At 42.6% G+C, this 22,900-nt stretch overlaps 1 protein-coding gene across 2 annotated transcripts in view; it reads left to right on the top strand.

Annotated features, from left to right (window-relative positions):
- The first annotated feature begins 683 nt into the window (after nt 1-683).
- The window catches only part of CTBP1 (C-terminal binding protein 1), a 943,073-nt gene continuing 920,856 nt past the window's right edge, over nt 684-22,900 (top strand). Inside the window, exon 1 of one of the 2 annotated variants that reach the window (XM_029592698.1) lies at nt 684-738. The gene's annotated coding sequence lies outside the window, so the exon portion shown is untranslated. The remainder of the gene's footprint in view (nt 739-22,900) is intronic. The other variant, XM_029592702.1, reaches the window with a different exon arrangement.

The raw sequence follows: 22,900 nt of genomic DNA on the forward strand, positions 1-22,900 counted from the left end.
AGTTTAACACAAGAGGGAGTGTGTCTAATCTTTAACCTTTAAGTACTGCAACTTCAGGGAGGCAGCTTTAATTGTTGAATGTCAACTAATTTACCGTTCTAGGTAGACTATATAAATATTTGTATTAGATGTACATTGTTTTTGGCACCTTGTCACTTTCACAGTTATTCGCGTTTAAAGGGAAATGGGCTTTATTTTTAGTATCTGAAACGAAATTTAGGCATGTAGTCTATAATTACTAGAGCTGTGTTAATGAGCAACGAGGTGCCTGCATTATTCAAAAGGAGTATTTCACCAAAAAAAAAAAAAAAATCAACCCTAGAAGTTACTACCTTTTGAATGTTATAATTATATGTTCTTCTATGGATTTTTTTTTTTTTAAGTTTGAACTCTAGACCTTTCAGCTTGTTAAAAACTTTACAAAATCTGGTCTGGTTCATCTATTCTTATTTATTTGGCTAACGGTGGGGATTTATTTTCCTGTTGTGCCTCTCTCTAATTCATTCTTCTTTTAATTTAACTTTTTGCCAAAACTTTGATTTTAGATTTTCACCAAGCGCGTGGAAATGACGACCACCAAGAATAAAGGTGGTTGGAGCAGCATGGACTTGTTAATCTCAGCCTGATCTTGTCAGTAACAGCAGAGGGAAAAAGAGCGAGCAAGCGAGTGAGAGAGAGAGAGAGCGAGCGAGAGAGAGAGGGAGGAAGAGGAACTCCGGCTGGGGCAGCGCTCCAAAGGTTTGTCTGTTATTTTTCTCTCGAATTGCATCTCACCAGGAAACTACGAAGTCCCCAGCCTGTTGTGTGCAATTTATAGATTCGCTCGGTGTTAATGTGTGTGCGTTTAGCGGCATTGTTGCTTCGCAAAAGGGAGAAGATGTGCGGGTGTGTTGTGGTGGGAGTGAGAGCGTGTGTGTGTGTTCCGATCTGGGAAACGCTGAAGAAGAAGAAACCCTGTTGGTTCTCCATGCAAATGACCGCTTTGGTTGTAACAAAAGCCTTGATGTTGGGCTTGGAAAAATGATCTGACAGTGTAACAACCCCAGGCCACTTTCGCCATGTTTTTGTTTATTCATGTTTCATTCCGTTTTTTTCCCCGGTGGCTGCTTTTCGCAGAGGTTAGCCTTTCCTTCGGTTTTGCACCCCCTCGACCCTCGGTTTTTTTTTTTTTTTTGTGGAGTTAGCAGTTAAAAAATGTGTGAAAGAATGTTTACAAAATCGCTAGGTGTTGCAGATGTTTAGACTTTTAGTTCTTGCGTTTAGCTTCACGGTATTGGCAAAGGGATACAGTACATATGAAGGAACGTAAGAAACATCTGTTTTAACTACCGGGCTTGTAATTTAAAAAAAATAAATGTGTGTGTATATATCTAAGCGCCTTCCACCTGGTGTGTAGATAGAGAAATACATTAAATGAAGTGAACATATTTCTCATACCAGAGGTTGTATTTAGGCTGTATGCCTATGGCGGTTTTTGTTTTTTAATTAATGAATGGAGAATGTGACATGTACGCTATTTATGTTACACTCCTGCTGTCGCTTTAATATTTGATTAGTTGCTGCTAAAGAAATATAAAATTGGTGGCTGTGAAAAGTAGAGGAGACCAGGAGACCAATAAAACGGATGCACGTTAATAGTGCTTTTACAGGCATGCGAGCGGTGTAATTAGTGCCAACAAAACTGCAAATAATATTAATTAGCTCCAAGGAAAATAAATACTTTTTATATTCTCTGCACCTAGTTAGAACGAGGGAGACCACGCGGATGCTTTGCTGAAGTACCGGGCAAACGGATGTCTGCCTCTCTCTCTTTTTAAACATTACATGCACTGAAATGTTAACGTCTTGATTAGTCACGTTTGAAACAATCTGCCTTTTTTTTTTTGCTGGCTTTCGCGATTGTTCCCCCTTTTCGAGTATCATGCTGTAAAGCCTTAAATATTAAAAGATGTTGAATATTTAGGGACTACCAGCCAGGGAAGGAGTCGTCTTGGATCTATGGTGAGATGGAAAGTTATAGGCTATTGACATACTAGCCATGGGGATCATTCTTCCCAGATAAGTGGGAGGAGAGGATGGTAAAACGGGAAGCAGCAATTCTATAAGATTATGGTCATGAGGGAAGTAGAGTTGGGATAAAGAGTGTAAATTCTGCTGTTGTTGATTGCAAAAATATTCAGTTGGTATTTGGTATCCACAGAAATAAAAAAAAAAAAAAAAAAGGGAACTCGAATCGTTCTTACCTAAACAGCCATGCACTTGTGTGGCTGCCTCTGATGACAAGATAAATGTCATTTGTCATGAATTAGACAGTTTTCATTTTTTGCCAGAATGACTGTCAAAGCTTTAAGAGGGCCTTTGTAAATGTTGAGCACTAGTGGTGCTAGCACAAAAGTTCTTGATCTGGTTGAATATTCTGCACAGTTGGGAAGAGAAAAGAACCTTACAGGGACACTATTTTTTTTTTTTAATGCTAATTTTGGTGTGCTTAGTGGTGGGGGATGAAAGGTGACATCAATATGTTATAACAATATTGGGATTTGAAAAAGGTCAGGTTGGTCTGGTTTTATTAGGAGTCTTTGTTGTAATGCAAATTTGGGAGAGTGTGGATGAGGAATTTTTTTTCACTTCATTTTAACTTTGAGGCAGAAATTCTAGGCCAAGGATTTTCAACTCCTGTCCTATAGATCTGCAAACAGTGATCTAGTTTTCTAAGTACCAAATATATAAAACAGTTCTTGGACCAAGTGTATGCAAATAAATTTGAGTATTCATTTTGGAAATGTGTTGCTGGAGGATGTGGCAAAAGATGATAGTGTAGCTGCATAAAAAAAAAAAAAAAGATTTGGACATATTTATTTATTTATTTATTTATTTAAAAACTTTTATATACCGGTATTAGTATGCATACATCATACCGGTATATAATTCTTTTCCTCTACAATTCTAGAGGAAAAGTACATAAACTATTATTAAGGTTGGCTTTGGGATAAGCAGCATGGAATCTATCTGCCCCTTGAGATTCTGGCAGGTATTTGTGACCTGGATTGGTCTAAAAGTTATTTTAAATAATAATCTGTCCTTTATAAATATTTATTTATTTATTTATTTAGAGTTTTTATATACCGACCTTCTCGATATACATAATCTAATTGAATTTTATAAAATGATGCAGTTGACCCTTTTAGATACAAGCTTTATAAACACATTACATTTCTATATGGGGTACCCTGCACAGAGTAGTGGTTACAACACCAAGGGCCGGATTTTAAAAGGGTTACGCGCATAAGGTACGCGCGTAACCCTTTTAAAACCCCCTGTGCGCGCCAAGCCTATTTTGCACAGGCTCGGCGGTGCGCGCAAATCCCGGGGCTTACAAAAAGGGGCGGTTGGGGGCGTGGCCAGGGGGGGGTGCAGTTTCAGATTGGGGGCGTGTTCAGGGGCGTGGCCTGTGTCGGGACCTATCGCGCCAGCGCGTAAGTTACTACTGCCCGGAGTCAGTAGTAACTTTTCAGATAAAGGTAGGGGGGGGTAGGTTAGGGAGGGGAAGGTGCGGGGGGTGGAAGGAAAGTTCCCTCCGAGGCCGCTCCGATTTCGGAGCGGCCTCGGAGGGAACGGGCAGCACGCGCAGGGCTCGGCGCACGCAAGTTGCACAAATGTGCACCCCCTTGCACGCACCGACCCCGGATTTTATAAGATACGTGCGGCTACGGGCGTATCTTATAAAATCCAGCGTACTTTTGTTCACGCAAACAAAAGTACGCGCACGCGCTGTCTTTTAAAATGTACCCCTAAGGGGCAGATTTTAAAACCTGCGTGCGTGGCCTACATTTGTGCGCGCTACCCGGCGTGCACAAATGTACCCCGGATTTTATAACATGCGTGTGCAGCTGCGCGCATGATATAAAATCCGGGGTCAGCACACGCAAGGGGGTGCACACTAGTGCACCTTGCACGCCCGAGCCCTAGGGGAGCCCCGATGGCTTTCCCCGTTCCCTCTGCCCCCCCACTTTCCCCTCCCTACCCCTAACTAACCTGCCCCACAACCCTACCTAAATCCCCCCCTACCTTTATTTAGTAAATTACGCCTGTCTCTGGCTGCCGGCGCGCAATCCCCCGGCATGGTCGCTGTGCCGGAGGCCTTGGTTCTGCCCCCATCCCTTTCACAAAGCCCCGGGACATGCGCGCGTCGCCGGGCCTATGCAAAATAGGCTCAGAGTGCACAGGAGCGGTTACGCACGTAAATCCTGAGCAGTTACACATGTAACCCTTTAAAAATCCGCCCCTAAATACATTTCTAGGCAGACTGGATGGGCCATTTTGATGAATCAAGTTACTGAATCTTAAGTACCTACTGTAAGCCTAGTTTGCTGAAGCTATGCCATAGTCCGAAACAGCAGTGAGCATTTTGGAGAGCGAAAGATACACGCCGGAGGAGATGATGGAATAATGCGAAGCATTACAGCTCGCGACAGTTTTTTGACAAAAAAACTTTCCTGCAATTTAGAGTGTTGGGGGAAAAAATATCTTCTAAGAAGTCAACAATAGTCCAGAAAGCCGCCCACCAGCAGCTTCATACAACGTGGGAAGTTTGGGAAATCACAGTGTAATGACGATTTAAAAAGACGCCAGCAGTAGAAGACTCAGCTTAAGATAAGTAATTCCGACTATTTACTAATACAGTGTACATCGCCTGAAGAAAGACCTATTATGGTCAGAAGCAAGGCCTTGTCGGGTGGGCTTTAAATTCTATAGTTTATTACGCTGGCAGTATGGACATTAAGCAGAATAGTATGTTTTGAACTTAAGTGAGTTCATCTCACACTCTAATAAATTGTCGTCAATAATTTTAAAATTCACAGCACACTTTTCATTCACATAAAAAAGATTATCAAGGTTGGAGGTGGAAAGTTCGTGATTAAAAAGGAAACATAGCATTGCAAGCCAGTAATGCATTATAAATTTATGAAACATTCCACTTCCTCCTTTAAAAATTTTTCAGTAAATTTATTGCTTATTTATCGTTCTCTATAAAGTTAGAGGTCCGTTACCTTTCAAAAAATCATAAATCTTCTAGAGTAATTTATTGGACATTTTGTATTTGAGTTGGAATTGATTCTGTAGAAGAAGTGTCCATCAAAAAAATTCTTTGGTGCATAGGATATTTTTGGTATGCCATAGATTATGGCAGGAGTTTTCAAATCTGGTCCTCAAGAGTTGCAAACAGGTGTGGTTTTTAATTAACCAGTAGTTTCACAAAGTATATGCAAATATCTGTTGAATGTCCATTGTAGATATCCTGAAAACCCAGTCTGTTCCAGTTTCTCAATGACTGGAGTTGAGAACCCCCTGAATTTCAAGATAATCGTGTTCACAAGTGTAAGTTATGGATTATAGTCCATATTTCTCCTCTTCAGCAGTTTATCTGATCCGAACAAGAGTGGGACAGCTAACAACCTTTGTTTTCAGTTTTTATCATATTTTTCCTGGTAATTTACCAATTTTATTATGACAAAAACAAGAGAAAAATTAATGGGGGAGAGTTATCCATTTTTGTGTTATAATAAACACTGAAATTCTCAGGAAAAACAAAATTAAAAACTGAATGAAAATCTCTAAGGGTATCACAGGGCTCAACCACACCCTCTTACTTTACTTAACCAAGTTCAAATGTATCTCCTATTGATTTTGAAATATACAGGATAGAATAAAAAAAAATGGGGTCAACCCAGAAGCCCAGCACGTAGCACTTCTTGTTGCTAATTAGTGACCTGGATTTGATTCCTAGCTCAGTTTGTCCTTCCTCAGGCAGCCCAAAATAGAATTTGCTTCTGAAGGTAATCCCTACCAATGTCAAATTCTGAGATCCAAGAATGGCTTTTATAGTGACAAGTGTTATGATGTGTGGATCCAATGGAATAGAGTAATCTTACCTTCAAGCTGAAGACTGAACGGAGACCGAAGGATAGTGTTGGGGTTCGCCACCTGGCCATTCAATGATTCCGCAAGGGTTCGAGACAGATGAGAGACCAACACTAGTCTAGACAGGGGTCAAGGCAGGCAGCAGACAAACCAATCCAAGTCCAGACAGGGTTCGTGGCAAACACGAAGAGATTCAAACATTGAAGCACCAGCAAGCCTGTTGCTGAGGCAAGGGAATGCTGCAGATGCAGTGTTTTAAATCTCTAAAGTTCCTGTTCTCAGCATGGGAACTTCCTGTGATGGGGTGGAGCCACGATGGAGTGCGCATCCTGTTGCGCTCCTCTCTGAGGAAGCCGCCGCCAAGGGGGGCCATTGCCACGCTGTGGGATCGGGCACAGGCAAGGCCCGGCTCACTTCCTAACAACAAGTATTGAGTCAGCCAAGAAAGAGTGCACTATTAGGTCACAGGAAATTACTGCACTACTCTATAGTTTAGGGAAAATCGATAAAATATGTTTTAATTTTCATTATGGCTCATGGAAGAGTTGGACAAGGGGGCATATAAAGAGATCTAGCATGGGAGAGGGAAAAAGTGTTAAGATGGTAGGACTCCTAAAGCTCAGGCAGAAACAAATATATATTTGTTACCTCTATACTAATTTAGCTGAACAAGATTTTAAAACTTAGGATTCTCTTATGAAGAAAAACAGATGCAATTGAGCCATACACACATGGGTCATGAGTCTTCATCTTGTGCGGGCTCTGGAATGTGATGGAGTTAGGAGGCCCTTGTGTGGCTGCTGTCTTTGAGTTTCAGAATGGTTGGTTAAGTCACATGTGGGGATCTAAAGTGTTAAGGGTTTTTTGTTTTTTTTTTAATGTAAATTGCATTTAATGTTCTCCCATGTTTACTCTGCTGTTAGCATCTGCAGATCCTGCCTTCTGTGACATCATTAATCTCTCATTTGTTCATCTGGTGAAAATGCAAAATACTTTCAGTTTTACAATGATTGTTTCTGAAGATGCATTTTGCTCATTTGACAGTTTTTTGGTAGTTCTTTTCATTCTTGTCATGCTGATGAATTTTGTGACTCCTTGTGAGAACCTTAACTGCTGCTACTTTCTTGTGCAAGTTACTGCTTATACCTTTTTGGTAGTGGGCCTTTACACTCAGAAAAATATATGCATCAGGGTTGGTTTAACCATTAAACAAACTAGGCGGTTGCCTCAGCCAGCAGCTTCTGGGGACACCAAAGATTAGCTGCAGTCGCAGCAAAACAATAGTGCAGTTTTGATAGGCCAGGTTTGCTATATTGATTCCCAGTTTCTTTTTGGCAGGGTTTTGTGTTAATTTACAAGTATCTGATAATGAAGGGAGAATGTGTCACTGTCAGTGACATGACCACTAGAATTTTACTAACTTTTTTTGGGGGGAAACCATTCTAACTCAGACCAGCCAGCCATTTCAGAGATTACTTTTAGCCAATATGGTGTGGATTTCTTTTAATGTATAAAATGTATGTATTTCTTGATTTTCTTTTTATATGCAGTCTAATGCCCCCCCCCCACCCCCATTATATACTATACATTTATCACACTATGATATGATTTCTGAAGCATATTATGTATGAAACTTTTTTTTTTTTTTTTTTTAATATTTGTCTGATGTCCGAAATAGGTGTTTTTACAGGATCATAATGGGGTGATCATGATTTAGTTTAATTACAAAATTCTTGGAGGGGTGGGGGGCTAGGGACCTGAAAATCAATTGGGGGAGGAGAGCACAAAGCTGAAAGCTTTACCTAAGGCCCATAATGCCATTGCACCAGTCCTGACATGCACATACATTGGACACACAGTAACAGACACAAAAAGGGTTTAAATTAGCACAAGTTTGAAACTTAGGAGCAGTAATGCCAATCGTAAAGGCTTCAGTTTGGCTACTGGCCTTGACAATTGGCAGTACTGCTCACAAGTTTCAAACTTGGGCTAATTTAACCCCTTTTTGTGTCCATTATACTCAGTATCACGAACTGTTTCATGAATCTTGCTGTTTGGATATGATTTAAAAGGCAAGAAGAAACAAATGAGGAAATTGTCAAAGGAAGCCAGAGTTATAAACTCTTTTTAAAACTGAAGTCTGTAATTCCCATTGAACAAGTATAGTCTTGGCAGCAGCAGTTGCCTTCTCCATATATACGCGCTGATGTTCCTAAGTATGTTTTTAGGGGTATTACTTTTTTTTTTTTTTCTATTCATAGGATTTTTTCCAATTCTTGGAAGAAGGATAGGTGATATTATTCAGTTTATGCATTTTGGTATCCAGCTCCAATGGTGAACAGGACTGCTTAATTTTAAAGGAGATGGGCTAGTTAGGCTCTTGCAATATGTAATAAAGCAGGTTAATTGAAGAGAAAAGTTAAATTAAAAAGCTTCCTGCATTAATTAGAATAGAAACATTCATTATTTTATAATACTCAAGGGCATTCAGTGAGGCACTTCTCTGGATTTGCTGACACTACACTGTATGTTTCTTTATTTTGTGCACTCTGTTGGTGCTTTATAATTTTATGTAAATTGTAGCTGCTTTCTAAAAGTTCTTACATATTCCTCAAATTCTTTTTATCCTGCAAGAATATTACCCAATAAAGAAACATAAGATAAGATGGCAGATAATGTCTACAAGGCCCATGTCTTGCCTGTCCATTTTTCCTTCCTGCTAGAAAACTGCAGACCCCACTTAATCTTCAGCTGTATCCTCACTTCTCTACAATTTATCTCAACTATTTCCATTGGGTGAATGTTCCAAGCCTGAATCAGTATATTCAGGTTAGAAACTCTCGGGGGGTCAGAGCTGCAAGCAATAGGAGAGAGGAGGGAGTGCTATGAAGCTACCCAGAGGTGAAAAAGATCTGGTCTGAGTCGGCATTCTGATCCCGGTCCCCCTCCACCACTCATCCTGACATCATTTCTCTGTGCTGGCCTAGTAAGATCCTGTCGTTTTCTCCTGCTACTGTGAATATCCGTGGACCAATGGATGTCCATATCCAGTACTTGGGTGAGTTGCCAGGACTGGATTGTAGTATTGATACCCCCTCTTGTTTAGAGGTGTCTTTTTAAGTCGAGGCATGATTCAGGCTCCTTCCCAATTAATTGTGCTAAGTCTAAAGCCAAAGAGATTTCAATGTTCTAACATCTTGTCTGAACCTGTTCATTCAAATTCTAACCCTTTGCAAGTGGTTTCTTCTAATTTGGGATTTTCTCTAAATGTTGAATGTACAGTTGGTATTTCTTCTGATGTATTTCCGCAATTTCCTTTACTCCTCTGGAGAATCTTAGGGGACTAGAGGAGCCCAGTACTGTAACTTTGAAGAACGTCTGAAAAATTGTTGCTAAGCTAGATCAAACTATGACCAAACTATTTCTCAATTGAAACAAGAGCGACATTTGAAGAACATGATAATCATTTTAAGTTCCCTGGAAAATACTATTGTGAATCTCAAAGCTACTATAACATCTGTGCAAAATATTGCGGTTTCTTCTGTAAAAGATAGCTTGATCATACATAATCATCTGGAAGCATTAGAAAATTCTATGCATGTGAAGAATCTAAGATTCTTAAATTTTCCAATTACAAGGCTGTTCTCACATTTTGAAGTGTTTAAAAAATAACATGTAGATCTAAGGCTTTCCAAAGGATCAAATTCCTATGATTTCTAAAATATGGTATTTACGCAGGCAAAGAAGGTTAAATGTTGATGGCGTAATAACATCTGGGCAAGGGAGTTCTAATATCTATTTTAGAAGTTTCTATCAATATATAGTGCACACCAGGGCTACTTTAATTGTTTCTTTCAGTCTATAAAAAGATAGAGATGTTGCCATAAGTATTGTTTGATTAAGGATTTTCTTTTTTTGTGGAAATAGAATATAAGTGTTTCCTGATGAATCACAAGTATGAAGGAAGCAATTTTTTGCTTTGAAAGAGAAGGTGATTGTCGTAAGCATCACCTTTTTTCTTAAATTTCCTTTCAGAATAATAAATTTTGTATTCTACAACTGTCTTTCATTTTATAGCATTAATCTCTGACAAAGGATAGATTGGAGAAATTTGGTAAAGAGGAAGTAGCTGGAAGTTACACTGTTACCCAGGCTTTGCTATATCTCTGTTTCTTTATATATGTGTGCATGTATATATATTTTTTTCTTCTTTATGTAATATTCTCCTCCCGTGTGAATGTGGACTTGTTGATTTGGTAGTTTTGAGTTGGAAGATGTTTGTGTAGTACTAATTACTTTTCTATATTTTCCTGGAAAACTTGTTGAGTTATAGAAATTTAATAAAGATTACATTAAAAAAAAATAAACTGTTTGCTCTATAGCCTAGTCACCCAAATCTGTGTTGGGTGGTATTCTATTCTTACCTGATTGCAAGAGTCACATTCAGGAATATATGTGTAACCCTTGGGCTGAAGTCCTCTTTTTAAGAGTCTGAAGGCACACAGTAAATCCAGGGACTCTTGCTATCTCCTATTCCCACACCATCAATTAGCCCCAGTTTCTCAAGGATTCCCTGTAAGGAGGTGGGTGGGAGGATGGAAAATATTTTCTTAAGCCCTGGACATTAGTTCAATCTCTATATAGTCAATAGCATTAATCATATTGGACACCATGGTAAGGTTCCAACAGCTTTACTGATAGGTTTATTTATAGGCTGCTAATGCAATGGCCTGTAGCAGCTTACAGATCAAAAACACAACAGTGTAACATAAAACATTAAAACATACAAACTAAAATCATAACATTACTGACAATCAAAGCATAAAATCTCTGAAGTGAACAAATAAAATTTTGAACAGTATCTAAAAAAAGCTAAAACAAAAGTAGTAGCATCTCTAAAATATAAAAAGGGTCTAATCCAAATTTAAGATAAATTAAAAGCTTTTTTAAAAACAGATGTAAACCTCTTTAGACACCCTATTGCTCTAATTTCCAAAGGAAGGGAGTTCCAGAGGCTAGGTTCTATGATGGAAAAAACATGTTCTTTGGTTTCACACAGCTTTGCCTGCTTAGTGCGAGGCTCATGAGGCAGTGCCATCTGAAATGATCTCAAGCTCTTGCTGGGTTACATCCTGCAATATTGCATTTGTCCATGGCAGGGAATTTAAGGTCAAAAGTTTGAGTCAGCATGGCAACTTTTATATTTAATTCTCCACTGAACAAGGAACAAGTGGAGATTGGCGAGAGCAGGGAAAATGTGATCAATTCTACTACAGCCAGTGATTAATCGTGCGGCAGCATTCTGCAACAGTTGCAATGGCTTAATCGAGGAGAGAGAGAGAGGCCAGTGTAAAGTGAGTTGCAGTAGTCTAATGCAGTTAATAGAAATGCTTAAATCTTCATCCGAAAATTGTGGGGAAGTAGAAGAAGCTTGAGATCTCCTAATCATAGTTTTTAGAAACCTGCACAAACCACAGCTCTATTCTGGGGGATACAGTCCAACTTGAAGTCAATTACTCTTAAACGTCAATGTATGCTGTGAAATAGATATGGGAGTGTCCCCAATTTAGATGGTCAATGTAACTTCGATTGAATTCCTGCACCGAATAACTAACTATAATTTCAGTTTTTGCAAGGTTCAAAGCAAGCTTATTATTATTAAACTACTGTTTTGATATTGTTCATGCATTTTTTTTAAATTGAGGCAGAGTTGTCAGACCAAATTTTGGCAAATGGAATAAAATAACTTAACATTGTCAGCATAAATACGATATCCAGAGCATAAAGTAGAAAGAACCTGACAAATTGGAGCCAAGTATATATTAATAAAGCGGATAGGGCAAATCCCTGGGGAACTCCTGAATACTTCGGGAACCAATTTGGAGCCTGCTCCATCTGCAATCATTTTTTTGCTGTCTATTGGTCAAGTAGGATTGAAACCATGCCTGAAATACCAATCTCCTTCAGTATGTATAGCAAACTCTTATGCTCTAACCGTGTCAAAGGCAAACAATATGTCCAGTATAATGAACATAAAACCATAGGAAGATTCCAAGCATCTCCTAATGGAAACGGATAGAGATGGTAGTAAAATTTCAGTGCTTAATGACAGTCAAAACCCAAATTGTTTGTTGCCGAATACTTAAAATACAAAAATAGTATGGATTATTCTTCCTACATTTCTGTTAGGAATTTGCCTGCTACGCAGCCTTATCCTACCTTCTTGTCTCCTGCAATGACACCTCCCTACCAGCAGGGTCCCTCAGTAAGCATCATCTCTAACCTTGTCCAGTCCTCTGCCCTTGCCATGCCTGCACCTCCACCCTATGTAAATCTGCCCTGCCATTCTAGCCTTGTCTTCTCATGGTGTTACATCTGGCTCCGCGACCTGACACTTTGTTCGTGCCTTGCCTTGTGGCCTACAGGACGTATATCTATCTGCCTTGTTGCCTTTGGGCTTGCATGTTCCTTGTTCCCTTATCTGACTCTTGCCCTAGTCTGCTTTTGTTGGTTTTATCTTGTCTGTTCCAAGTGTTCTGTCCTTGCCTTGTCTCACCCTTATCTAGTTCCAGGACCTGCTTAGTATCCAGCCTTGCCTATGTGGATTCACCACTATAATGTACTGCTGCTGCAGAGATCTACTGGCCCCTAGAACCCAAGTACTCAACCTGCAAGTGAGGGGGCTGGCTAGGTGGAAGACTAGCCCTTGTCTTGTTCTGAGTCCTGCCTTGTAGTTCTTTGCCACTCCCTAGGTGGGTTTCCTGGACTCCAGGGCCCATAACAGTTAGTAATGCAAACATTCTTTATCTTCTGCTAGACCAGTCTTCATATAAGAGATTTCCCTCCTACACAGCTGACTGATACAGAGGGGACACCTCTTATGATCTCACTCTGGGCTATAAGGGAGGTCTGGTCCTAGGCCATTGACAGTAATCTCTGTCTCCAATAACTGTAAACACATGAGGACATAGCTTCCAGAGCTCAGGTGTGGCCTCAGCCTGGTAGAGCCCAAGTTGATCCTGGGTCAATAGCCCATAAGGATTGAGTCTTCCAGTGGAGGTACTTTCATAGGATTTTTCCTGGCAAGTCCCCTGACAGTAATTCCACTACTCTGAGGGTCTGGGGATTTCCCAGGGAAGGGTTCCTTCTGAAAGAAGCTAGTAAGCAGGGCCCTTTCCCCCAAAAAATGTGACCCAAAGGGCTGTAAGCCACTCACATGCTCTCTCTGTCTCTATTTCATCCTTCCCCTCCCCTTCTGTGTTCCAACTGGAGGCACAATAAAGTAAAAAAAAAAAAGGGGTGGGGGGAAGGGGAGAGTCTGTCCTGGAGGTGGTGAGTAGCTGCTGGGGCAGGCTCAGAGGGAAAGAGGGTGTAGTTTTGTGGCATTTTAGACTGAGGGCACTGTCGTTTTAGAGGAGGAGAGAGCTGGAAAAGGTAAGAGGATGACATTTTTGATCACCATGGCTGTGGTAGTGCATTGTTGTGGGCTATGGGGAGCCACTACAACAGTAGCTCCCACTGAAGCAGGAAACAGTTCAGACACCACAGAAGGGGGGAGAGTTAGTTAAGAAAATGCCATACTGGGTCAGACCAAGGATCCATCAAGCCCAGCATCCTGTTTCCAACAGTGGCCAATCCAGGCCATAAGAACCTGGCAAGTACCCAAAAACTAAGTCTATTCCATGTAACCATTGCTAATGGCAGTGGCTATTCTCTAAGTGAACTTAATAGCAGGTAATGGACTTCTCCTCCAAGAACTTATCCAAACCTTTTTTGAACCCAGCTATACTAACTGCACTGACCACATCCTCTGGTAACAAATTCCAGAGTTCTACCATGGCTTCCTTCGCTGGGGCCCCAAGGATGCTCAGGGGCCAAATATGTGGTTCCTCTGTGTGACTATACTTTTTTTTTTTTTTTTACTCTGTATGTGAGGGCAAGCCAAGGCTCACAGGAGAAAGGCAGCAGTTTGCCTCCTACCCCTAGGGAAGTGCAGGTGAAAGCAGATTCAGCAATTGAGCCAAGGCAGCATACTGTAGGTGAAAGAAGCCCTCTGCACCCAGAGTAATATAATCCCCTCCTCCCCCAATCTAACCCAGGTACAAGTTTGCCTCCTAAAATGGGCCTGCCACCTCTGGGGAAGGGGGGGGGGGGGGGGGAGAAACGAGAGTTCTGGTAGGGAGTTTCTTCTCCCAGAATTTGTGATAATGCATCTGGTGTATACTATTATGCAGAAGCCTGGAGAACCCTCTTCCTCTGAATTCCCATGATGTAGCTAACACCCGGGGGGGGGGGGGAAAGCATCCAGGTGGCCAAGGGATGGCTCAGAACCTCCCCATTTGCTCCATATGGGTACGCAAGACACGAGGAAAGTGTCCTTGTCGGGATAGGGGTCTCCCAGGGGTTCACAGGAAGAAGGGGTGCCTTATTCGGAATAATGTGACTTGACCATGGTATAGTTGTTCCAGAAGGAGATGCTGTCAGCCCTAATTTCCAGTGTAGTATTGGCTCTAGGGATAGAGGACACTGTCTCTAACTATCCTGCCAAGGGGGACCTTATCTTCCAAATACCCCAGTATAATACATCAGGATATGCTAAGGAGGTAAAGTTTCTAGATTAAATAAATGAGTGCTTCATGGAGCAGCTGGTACAAAAACCAATAGGAGGGGAAGCTATTTTATATCTAATCCTTAGTGGAATGCATGATTTGGTGTGCACGGTAATGCAATAGTATTAATATTTTATTTTAGGTATTTATGTACGTATTTATTATGGGTGTGTGTTAGAACCCATAGTAAATACATACATAAATACATTCCCCTGGGAAGGTTCGGGGCAGGAAACCTGGGGGGAACCTTCAAAACCGAAGAAACCCCAGGATAGGGGAAGAGATCCTGCTCTGAAAGGTACTAAGAGGGGGAGGAGAGGTCAACCAAGAGGGAGGGAACATCCAGGTGGACTGGGAGGAGCCAGGGAGCTGGCCTGATGAAGGAGCTGGATAGGAACAGGAAGAAGGACTACTAAACTCAGAGGGAGACATGGAGGTAGACTTGCCGGAGAGTCCAGACCTAGAGCCCATACCGATGGAGGAAGGAGAAGACTGGTGGAAACCCCCTCAAGGAGACATGGATACTGAACAGGTTAGAACCTAAGGAAACTGCTGTGGGGGAATTGGCACATTGATACCTTCGTCGATGCCATCGGTGCTCTGCCCATACCATCGATGCTTCCATCGATACCTTCGATGCTGCCCTCAATGTCACCATCAATAACATCGATACTACTGAAGCACCTAAAACCCAATGCCCTCGACTACACAAAATACCCCATATTTCGGGTTCTTAACCAAAAGCCCCGCATAATCATTGGGTGCTAAACGGTGACAGGAGCAGTGAAGGCACGGTGACAGTCTGTCACCAATCGCCATCCAAGACAGCGAAGGCATCTACCTCGGCGCTGGGGAATGACCGGGCTGAGCGCAGAGGGAGACATCGCTACTGCCACTGACGCTATTTCGAATCCCGGTGGCAGTTCCTTGGTGCTGGAGAATGACCATGCTGAGGGATACAGCCAGCACAGACGTGTTCCACGTTTGGTGCTGGCACTTATTCCGCACTGGCATCAATGTCCATTGACCCGGTTGCGAAGTGGGCCCAGCTACACGAGTCCTGTGCTCCTCTGTACCTGAGGCGTTCCCCCACAGACAACGGTGCTGGGTACTGAGCCACCATAAATTAATGTTGAAGCGCCAGTAACACCTAGCCTGTCTCCTCTGTAGTTGCGCTACCGTACCGGCTTGCAGAGGCGAGATGGACGTTTACATCCTTCAGGCTATCTTCGATGCCTCCCGAAATCTACCAACAGTGGAGCCATCGATATTCGCATATGGTGGCACCGCCTCGATGGGATACCTGCCAACTACAGCCTAAGTCATCGCCACCGATTCGTCCTTCTGCACTTTCATCACAAAGAACGGTAAGTACTCTAATCCCGCTTCAGCAACAATCCCATTGAGACCTGGTCACTAAAGGACCAGATGGTTTCGGAAGGTTCTCGGTCGTGATATCTTCCAAAAACCATATTTGTGTCACATATTGCTATATCTGCTATGTTCGACACAATGCCAAGGGAACCTCTCTGCCAACAACTTGGGATTGCTTCGAGACGTCCTCCCATTGCCAGCAACGGGACTCTGTACTCGATAACACTCTGGCTTACGTAGGCTGATCTGCTAGACAAAAGATCCAGCAGACACGGCCTCAATTGCAATCCCACCTCGAGACCTGATGACAGCTCTCTACCTTTTTTCTTGCACAGCAGAGAGAGATGTGGAAACGATTTTTACCACTCACGCCCGCGTGTGACCAACTGATATCCAGACCACAGCAGCTCCACCAGTCGGGCAGGCTCCTGTTCTTTCAGCCTTGCTGGGCATCAGAGCAGCCATCCCACTGAAAACCAGGGCTCAGGGTACCATTCTCCGGATGCAACAAAATGGGGGATTTTAATCCCGCTTGTCCTTCTTTCAACAATTTTCTTCGGGAAGGACAGTTCAGAATCGTGTCTATCGGAAGCATTCTTCCCTTACTACAATAAGTGGGTGGCCTCTATCCTCTGGTCTTCTATACGCTTCATAGTGAGTCAACAACATTTTCAATACCAAGTTCCACCGATCGAACTAAAGTCAACAACTTATGTATTTCACCAAATGCCTAGCAGTGACTGCTGTTTCTCTCTGGAGCAAAACATCATTCACACTTTTCCTTGCATGGACGACAGCCTAACAGGAGTCAATGCAAGCAAGGAGCTCTAACTTCTCCAAGACTATAAATTTTCTCAATTTGGCTGGAATTTCTGATCAACTTCCGTAAATCCCATATCGTGTGGTTCTGGGCTCTACGGTCGCAACTGACTTCCTGCCCAACAACCACACAGACATCCTGTTAAATTCTTCACATCTCTGCACACATAGCCTCAGCCCATCAATTCTTTCACTACTAGGCCACGGGGTTTTAATTATCCGCGTCACTCATATGGCCAGATTAGCCATGAGTACCATTCAGTAGATTTTCAAATTTCAGGGGCTCTAAGCCGTTCAACCGCTTTCTTCCCTGATCCTTATTACCAATCCAGTACCAAATCCTCAGATGATCTTGGCCATGATCGCGTTCACCTAGGGTTGGAGAGCTCGAATCCATATCCTGCCAACCCAAGATGTGTCTATTCAGCTCCATGAAGAGTCTCAGATCACCTTCCTGGAGTTTCGTGCTATGCATTATGCCCTTTATGCCTTCAAACACTGCCTCTCTCTTACAAAACTTTGTGCATACAGACAGACGGCATAGTGGCAATGTGGTATTCCAACACACAAACACGCACATGCTCTTATTTGCTCTGCCAGGAGGACGCGCAGCTCTAGCTCTATGGCCTTGCACATCCATGCATCTACGGGCCACTTATCTAATAAACATACCGAACGCACTAGCAGACCTTCTCCATAGATGTCCCCATCCTCACGAATGGTCTCTGAATCCATGTGTAGCGAGCAAAATCTTCTAGCGCTGAGGTCAACCAACCCTTGACCTCTGTGCCCGAATCGAACCACAGAGTGGACAGATTCTACTCCCTACACATGTATTGAAATGCATTCCCATGGATGCCTTTGATCGTTCCTGCAACAATGGCCTCCTATATGAGTCCCTTCCAATACCGCTCATAACCAAAACTCTCATGATGCTACAACAGGACAAGTTTCAGTGTTTCTCAGAACCACGTCCTGGCCTCGACAAGTATGCTTCCCCATACTTCTTAACCTATCACTCCAGTAACCAATTCGCCTGCCCACAGGTCACGCTCCTAATACAGACTCATTAATGTTCTCAGGTACTCGTAGCATCACAACAGCCTTCCTCACATAAATCTTACCATACAAAATGGCAACATTTACCACACGGTGTACAAAAAAAGGGTATTAGCCCCTTTTTCTGCCCCACTTCAGCTTTCTTAGGCTATCTAGCATACTCCTCGGATTCTGGTCCCCAAACATCCTCCGCATGGGTTCATCTCAGTTCCATTTCACCGTACCACCTGGGAGTAGGAGTCTCCCAATTAACGGCTCAACCCCCAATTAAACCTCCTCAACCATCACTGGTTACGGAATAGGGCCTACAATATAGTGTGTTACCCGCAAAGGAGTCCCCGGGCGCTGGCGTTCCGTCCCGGGATCGACTTCCGGCTTGCCGCGGCTCCGAGCAAGTCGCGTCGTGGCCACGCCCCTGCATGACGTCAGATGCCGACAGGAGCGTCGGTCTGCGCGGGAAACTTGAGGGATTTAAAGAGGGTTCTTTCCCTTCCTTTTTGCTTTGGCCACAAGTAGAGTTTGGATTGCTGCTTGCTGACTTTTTGGTTTCCTGTCGTTTGCCTGACCCGGATTGCTCCTTTTGGATCTGTTGCCTGCTGCCTGCCCTGATCTGGACTGTCTCTTTGGATCTGTTGCCTGCCGCCTGCCCTGACCTGGACTGTCTCTTTGGATTTGTTGCCTGCTGCCTGCCCTGACCAGGACTGTCTCTTTGGATTTGTTGCCTGCTGCCTGCCCTGACCCGTACTGTCTAAGGGACTTCTCTGCAGCTTCTGACTCCCGGATTCCGTCCGTTGGCTCTGACTCCCGGATTCCATCCGTTGGCTCTGTGGGACAAGGTTAAGTGGTCATTGACCAAGGTTCCACTATTTTGCGTAACATAGTGCTTACAAAGCTCATACACTCCCTGTTCAAGCCTTTGCATTCCTATAACTTTAACAGTCTAACAAGGGAAATTCTTTCCCTCCTGGCCATCACTTCTGCTACAAGGATTAGTGAGTTACAAACCTTGTTGCATACTCACCCGACACTAGGTTCCTCCGTGACCGAGTGGTCCTCCGTACTCACCCTAAATTTCTTCTTAAGGTAGTCCCAGCCCCTCACCTTACTCAGAATGTACTCTGCCACTTTTTCCTAAGGCCTCTCTCTCACCAGGGTGAGAGATTTTTCCTTGCCTTGGACTGTAAGCATGCACTTGCATTCTATCTAGACCACACTGCACTCCATAGGAAATACACCAAACTCTTTCCTTCTTTGCAAAGACATACTGCGAGTTCCAGTGGGCAAACACACTCTCTCTCCAACTGGCTAGCAGACTATATCGAATTCTGCTGTAAGGCAGCAAGCCTTCCTTCCTATGGGTGAGTGAGGCACATTCTGTAACGACCATGGCAACATCGGTAACACACTATCGTTCAGTACCAATTGCCGACATTTCCTAGGCTGCGATAATAATCTCTCTTCACACATTCGCAGCCATCTACTGCTTAGATATGGAAGTCTGTCAAGACTCTGCCTTTGGCCAACCTGTCTTGAAAAGCTTTCATCCAGTATAATCCCCAATTCCTTCCAAAACCACCTGCTGTGATTTCAGGCTGCCTCATCATTGCCAATAGCATCCCGATTATTGTGCCTCTGCACGAGTTGTCTGCTATTGGCCTGTTGTAATACGAGTTAGCTGTAGCTTGCTAATCACCCATAAGTGAGGACTACCATCCTGCTTGTCCTGTGAGAAAGCAGAGTTGCTTACCTGTAACAGGTGTTCTCACAGGACAGAAGGATATAATCCTCATGAAACCCACCCGCCACCTCGTGGAGTTGGGTCCACTAATGTTTTCTTATTTTATTTTTTTGCTTGCACTTTTTGCTACAAACGAGACTGAAGGGAGACCCCTGTGGACACAGGGATCATAGCATGCTCAGTATACCAGTGTCAGTCAAAGCTTTCTAGAAACTTTGACAGAAAAGTTTTCTGTGATAGTGCTCCGTCCAGTGACGTCACCCTTATGTGAGGACTACATTCTGCTGTCCTGTGAGAACACCTGTTACAGGTAAGCAACTCTGCTTTATCAATCAAATAGTTATAAAATAATAGAAAATAATCAATTTAAATACTAACTTAAAATCATATTTAAATAAAATCACTAAAAGTATAAAATAAATTAATTCAGTAAAATACCGTTATAAAGCCTAATAGTGACTTTCTGCAAAACCTTGAGAAGAGTAGTCTTTTTCTTTGGCTGAAGAACATAAGAACATGCCATACTGGGTCAGACCCAAGGGTCCATCAAGCCCAGCATCCTGTTTCCAACAGTGGCCAATCCAGGACATAAGAACCTGGTAAGTACCCAAAAACTGTCTATTCCATGTTACTGTTGCTAGTAATAGCAGTGGCTATTTTCTAAGTCAACTTAATTAATAGAGGTAATGGACTTCTCCAACTTAACCAATCCTTTTTTAAACACAACTACACCAATTACACTAACCACATCCTCTGGCAACAAATTCCAGAGTTTAATTGTGTGTTGAGTGAAAAAGAACTTTCTCCAATTAGTTTTAAATGTGCCACATGCTAACTTCATGGAGTGCCCCTAGTCTTTCTATTATCGAAAGAGTAAATAACCAATTCACATTTACCCGTTCTAGACCTCTCATGATTTTAAAGACCTCTATAATATCCCCCCTCAGCCGTCTCTTCTCCAAGCTGAAAAGTCCTAACCTCTTTAGTCTTTCCTCATAGGGAAGCTGTTCCATCCTCTCTATCATTTTGGTCGCCCTTCTCTGTATCTGCTCCATCACAACTATATCTTTTTTGAGATGCAGCGACCAGAATTGTACGCAGTATTCAAGGTGCTGTCTCACCATGGAGCGATACAGAGGGATTATGACATTTTCTGTTTTATTCACCATTCCCTTTCTAATACTTCCCAACATTCTGTTTGCTTTTCTGACTTCCGCAGCACACTGAACAGACGATTTCAATGTGTTATCCACTCTGATGCCTAGATCTTTCTTGGGTGGTAGCTCCTAATATGAAACATAACATTGTGTAACTATAGCATGGGTTATTTTTCCCTATATGCATCACCTTGCACTTATCCACATTAAATTTCATCTGCCATTTTTGATGCCTAATTTTTCAGTCTCACAAGGTCTTCCTGCAATTTATCACAATCTGCTTGTGATCTAACTACTCTGAACAATTTTGTATCTGCAAATTTGATTACCTCACTCATTGTATTTCTTTCCAGATCATTTGTAAATATATTTAAAAGTATGAGTCCCAATACAGATCCCTGAGGCACTCCACTACCCACTCCCTTCCACTGAGAAAATTGTCCATTTTTAATCCTACTCTCTGTTTCCTGTCTTTTAGCCAGTTTGTAATCCACGAAAGGACATCGCCACCTATCCCATGACTTTTTACTTTTCCTAGAAGCCTCTCATGAGGAACTTTGTCAAATGCCTTCTGAAAATCCAAATACACTACATCTACCGCTTCACTTTTATCTACATGTTTATTAACTCATTGAAAAAATTGAAGCAGATTTGTGCGGCAATGTACTATGAATTTCAATATTAAATTGACAGTAGGGATGTGCATTCATTTTCAACAAAATAGGCAATTTTGTTGCTATTGTCTATTTCGTCTTGTTTCGGGATTGCCATGAAATTTCGTGAAAATTAGTATTTCGTGTTAGTACGCACTAACTATAGTTTTCCTATTTACTGCTTAGTGTGCAGTAATGAGACTTTGGTGCACATTAAGTCCCATTAGTGCGCACTACCTAGTTTTCCTAATTTCAGAGTTAGTGCGCACTAATTGGATTTAGGGTGCACACTAACTAAAAATGTTACCAATAAGTTAAAAAGTGTCAATTGGGGAGCAGTTTGTTAGCTAGAGGTTTGGTTCTGCATTCCTATTGACTGTCTCCTTAGTTACTTGTTTGTGTTGCCTAGGTTGCAAGCTGGTGTTTGTGGGGGGATGGCCTGTGCCTGGTAACAAATGTAAACAACAAGTGATGTAATAGCATCAAGTTCTAGTCAGTAAAAGCAGGATAGGTTGGGGTGTGCGGGGCTAGGCCCCAGTGCTTCCAGGATTGGAGCCAATATAGGGTAGCGAGACACTCCCCTTCAGGCATACGAAGTAAAAGCTAGAGGAGGGGAGCAGCACCAGAAGAATGAAGGCAGGGCTTCCTGTAGCAGTTGCTCTACCCAGTGATACAAACTCTCTGCCATTGCTACTAGTGGGTGGCCGCCTACTGAGGTACTTTGCAGAGTGGATCCTGGACATTTTGCAGAAGGGATATGCCTCTGAGTGCATTAAGCCAGTCCTAAGGGTCTTTATGGCTTCCGCATATATGCCAATGTTCAAAAAAGGCAGTAAAAGGGATACTGGTGAAGTTGTGGTATCTTCAAGTGATTGTGCCAGTACCTCTACAAAAGGGAAGGCAGGCACCTACTTGATATTTTTTGTGGTACCAAAAAAAGTTGGCTCTAGGGGGATCATGTAATGTTGAGAGGACATGCTTGCCTCGCGCTCCGTGGTGCTTTCTCTCTAAAACTGTCTCATACACCGAGGAATTACATTTAGTTTTACTTTCGACCATCACTACTACAGTAAGACCACGATGACAATCGAATCGGGCGTGAATAACCTTTTTAGGGACGGTATGTCTACCCGTCCCACCAGAAAAGACAAAGACAAGCTGTGCAAACCTGATACCAAAATGGCCGCCTCACCACCATAACACAAGAGGGGGCCTGGAATGAAGCAGCAACAGCATTGATTACTACCGTGGTTGTGGTGGCACTAAACTCCCGATTTGACGAAATTTCATCACAACTGGATGAAGTTAAGAACTCTCTTGCGGATTATAACTCCTGCATGGGCATAGTGGAGGGTCGGGTGAGTGTCGTGGAGGACAACACCCTAGCCCTGCAAGTGAAGATGACAAACCTGGGAAAAAACGGTGGCGGTCCAAGATTTAAAAATCAAGATTTAGAGAACAGATCAAAGCTGTCCAACTTGTGGTTTGTGGGCTTTGCTGAGCAGATTCTTGAGGCGAACTTATCAAACCTAACTGAAACCTGGCTTCTGACTGAACTGGGCCTACCAC

The sequence above is a fragment of the Rhinatrema bivittatum genome, chromosome 1 (genome assembly GCF_901001135.1).
Source record: "Rhinatrema bivittatum chromosome 1, aRhiBiv1.1, whole genome shotgun sequence".
Classification (NCBI taxonomy): Eukaryota; Metazoa; Chordata; class Amphibia; order Gymnophiona; family Rhinatrematidae; genus Rhinatrema; species Rhinatrema bivittatum.